Source organism: Pteropus vampyrus, unplaced genomic scaffold (genome assembly GCF_000151845.1).
Source record: "Pteropus vampyrus isolate Shadow unplaced genomic scaffold, Pvam_2.0 Scaffold120, whole genome shotgun sequence".
In the NCBI taxonomy this organism is placed as follows: Eukaryota; Metazoa; Chordata; class Mammalia; order Chiroptera; family Pteropodidae; genus Pteropus; species Pteropus vampyrus.
This window is the reverse complement of record NW_011888901.1, coordinates 2,282,482-2,286,797: the sequence shown is the minus strand read 5'-3', so window position 1 is coordinate 2,286,797 and position 4,316 is coordinate 2,282,482.

Sequence of the window (4,316 nt, the reverse complement as noted above, 5' to 3'; positions counted from 1 at the left end):
GAATTTGGATCTTTGAATCCTCTCTTTTTCAGTCATTGTTGTCTCAATTTGTCCCTATGTATGCTGACTGTTTTCATTACTATCTTGCTATAGTAAAACTCTTCTTATTTTTAAATTATAATGCCCTGTTTCTAGTAAGGGTTGCACTCCTCTGCTTCTATCAGCCTGCTAGTCACCTTACTTCTAATTATGCATTTTTTTTTGTCATTTTATTTTAGGTAAGCTGAGCCCTTTCAGTATTTCCTGTAGTGCAAGTCTCATAGTGAGTAATTCCCTCAATTTTTGTATGTATAGAAAGATATTTATTTATCCTTCATATCTAAAGGAGAGCTTAGCTGGATAAATTATTCTGGTTGGTAGTTCCTTTCACTTAATAATTTGAATATTTGATTCCACTCCTTTCTGGCTTGTAAGGTTTGTGCTGAGAAGTCCAATGATAATCTAATGTGTTTTATAGGTTAACATCGTCTCCCTGGATGTCCTGAGAATTCTGTCTTTGTCATTGATTTTTGATAATTTTAATACAGTATGTCTTGTTAAAGGCTTTTTTTGGGTTGAGATCATTGGGTGTTCTATTGACTTCTTGAATTCCAAGCTCCAGCTCATTCCTTAGATTTGGGGAATTTTCATCAACTATTTGTCTGAAAATGCTTTCTAATTCCTGCTTCTTATCCTCTGCTTCAAGAATTCCCATTATTTTTATGTTTCCTCTTCTGTTGGTATCAGCTAGTTCTCGTATTTCTTTCATTATTTTTTATTCTTCAGTTTCTCTCTTCTTCTTTCCGATTTATTTCTAGATTTGTCTTCGATATCACTGATCTTTTTCTCCACTTGGTTAACTCTATTTCCCAAGCTTGTTATTTAATTTTTCAACTCTTGCTGTGTGTTCATCTCTAGAAGTTCGATTCGGTTCTTTTTGAAGGTTTCAATCTCCTTGCTAAAGAACTTAATCTGCTCATCTAGTTGTTTTTTCAATTCCTGAAATTGTTGATATGATTCACTTTGGATCTCATTGAGTTTTTTTAGACGTATCATCTTGAATTCTCTGTCATTTAAGTCACATATTTCTATGTCTGTAAGCTTATTTTCTTGAGATGTTTCTCTTTCTTTCTAAGATACCTCGTCATCTTGGCTGATCATGGTGTTTAATGGATTCTTTCTTTGCCTGGGCATTAATGGGAGTGTGTTCTTTTTTTTTTCTTTCCAGAAAGAAGATTTATTATATAATGGTCCCTAGCCTGTCGCAAAGAAGGTGTTTTTCTTTTGGTTTCCGTAGGTGGCATCTAAGCCTTTTGGATCTCTGTTTTATACAAAGTCTTAATAATGTCTTTTTTTTTTTTCCTTATAGATGTTTAATCATACTTGCTACCCTCAGTCTCAGTTCCTGTCAATGTTAGTGACAGTTTTGGTAGCTTTTGCTCAGATACCCTAAGGCTCTGTAGCGATCAATCTCAGAAGGTATGGGAGAAGGGGCTTTCTGGTTTGGGGGATGGGGACTGTGGCTCAGCCTTGGTTTTGCAACTGCAGCTGATAAAAATCAACTGTTGTTACTCTTCCATCCCTACTTTTCTGCCATCCTCGTTTCTCTGCCTTCTGCCTTGATGACTAGGCACTGCTGCTGGCCTCATGGAGCTCACAGCACTCCCAGGTAGTGCCATTCAGGGAAGTTGCCTCACCTTCTCCCCTCCCCCTCCTTCTACAGGAAGCTCTGGCGGCTGTGAGAGGCAGCTTTTTTATTTCTCAGAGTTCACCGCCCGATGCCAGGGTCTGACCTGTGGTAGTTCTTATGTGCAGATCCCATGCTCAGATGTGCTGGTGTGCAGTTTGGGTGTTTTTGTTGAGTTTTAGATGTTTGACTTATTGTTGTTTCAAGGGGAGAGATCTGGGGACGTGTCTCACTCTGCCAATCCCCTGCATATCACTTTTTGTCTTTATTGTTAGGTTCCTTATATGTTGTTTCAATGATATATGTTAACTTTTTTAAAATTTGGTTTTGAAGAATTTATTGTTGATGTATTCAAATGCAATAAATGCAATAGACTTTTCTACATTAATCTTACTTTTGGTAAATTTCTTAAACTGGTCTTATTTATTCTTATTATTTGTTGATAAAGTTGATTGAATATACAATGAAAAGAATCATATATTCTGTGACTAAAAAAATGCTATTGCTTCTTGTCTAATTTCTATATCTCTTTGTTTTTATTCTTTTTTTAATATACTGACCATGACTTCTAATATTTACATACAGTAAGATGCTTACTATCGATTGCTGGTAGATATCCTTTATCAAGTATATCAGTCTAGATAATCTTAGCTACTATAAGGAAGCCTACAGAGATAATTTGCTGTGTGAAGAGGAGATCTGGGAAACTGAAAAGCCCTAGTAATATCTGCCATGGCAATTAAGAAAGTTACATTCTATTTTTAGTTTGCTTTTTGGTTCTGTGGTTTTTCTATTTTAATAAGTTAATTTGAAAATTACTCAAATGAACTTTCTAATAGTAAAAGAAATTTTATGTTTATGTGATAAATCCACTCGGATACATTGTATTTAAAATATTTTTAAAAATTAAATGCACCTCTGCATTTTCTTTTCTAATATTTTTTAAAAAAAATTTTGTGTCTATATTTAGGAGTGAGCTTGGCCCATAATAGTTCTTTCTCATTAATATCTTTGTTTAATTTTCTTACCAAGTATAAATTAGACTCTTCTTACTGCTTTTACAATGGAGCTTATCCAGTTTTTGAATTGTCTTATTCCTTGATTATGAGAAAGAATTCATAAGACTCTTGGCTGTGTGGTAGAACTTATCGACAAAATTCTCTAGGCTTATTTCTTCTCATGTCACACTTGGTGATTTATACTTTCTAGGAATTAGTTCATTTCACTTAAGTTTTTGGGTTTTTTTTTTTTTGGCAAAATGTTGCTTATAATAAATTTGCACTTACTTTTTAACCTCTGCTGTATCTGTATTTAAATATTTTTTCCATTTCTAATATTATTTTATGGATACATCTCTTTCTTTTTGTATCTCTTTTTTTTTCATACCGCCTGCCAGAAGTTTATTTTGTTTTTAAAAGAGTCAACTTTTATAGCTGTTCTCTAGCATTTGTTTTTTAAAAATAATTTTATTAATTTTGGCTCATATGCATTTTCTTTGGATTTATTTTTCAGTTTGTACTGGCTTCTTAATTCTTTTTTAGCTATTATTTTTATACTGTCTTCTTTTCTAACAAAGAAATCTCTGTTAAATATGGGGTTATATTTTATATATAAAATAATGATATTATTTTATATTATCCTTTGAAAGTTTTTATCACTTGACCCTTCACATTTAATTCTATAATCCAACAAAAACACATTTTGATTATCATGTAAACTAGGATTTAAGATTCATTCTCTTCCATATGGATTTCCAGTTAAACAAAAATAATTTATGGTTAAACCTGTCTTTTCTCTACTCTCCTGCAATGCCACTTTTTCATAGGTCAACTATCTTGGTATATGTGGGTCTCCCTCTGAACTCTCTATTTGACTTCATTTCTGTTTTAATTTCTTCACACCAAACTATGCCACTTTAATTACCATATCTTTGTAATAAGACTTTCTATGTAGTAAAGTGAATTCTCCAAATCAATTCTTCTTCAAGATTGTTTAGACTCTATTTGACTTATTGTATTTTTATTAAAAATATGTTAAAAGTGGCTTATCACATTTTTATGGAAAACATTCAGCAAGATATTTAAAAATCTTGTGTAATTACATATAGTAAAATTTAGCGTATGTAAGTGTACATGTCAATAAGTTTTGAAAAATTTATTCATCCTGGTTATTATAACCAACATTCCAAATTTTCTTTTGCCTTAGAGACTTCCCTCGTGGCCCTTTCTAGGTCTGCTGCCTGGAAACTGCTGCTGCCTCTGTTATAGGTTCATTATTGAATGTTTCTAGAAATGTCAGTTTTCTATTTTCTTAAGACAGAAAGGAGACAGATTGCTTGTGTTCTTTAGGATATGGTTTTCAACAGCTCTTCTTTTGCTCAAGGCATTCAGAGGATTTATGACTTTAGTGGTAGAATGGCCAGGAAAACACTGTGCATAGACCATACTTTTCTTCATCAAAACACAAAGGGCTGCCTCTCCATAGTACATTGCATCTTTAGAACTTCTCTTTTCCACAGCTGGGGCTGGACACAATGTCTCTCCTCCAAAGAGAGTCTTTTTGTGGAAAGTTGGTTGGTCCTGAATGGTTCACGTCTATAGTCCCTGCTGTCTGTAGCCTCATGGTTCCACTCTTTGTAAATTAAAAGACC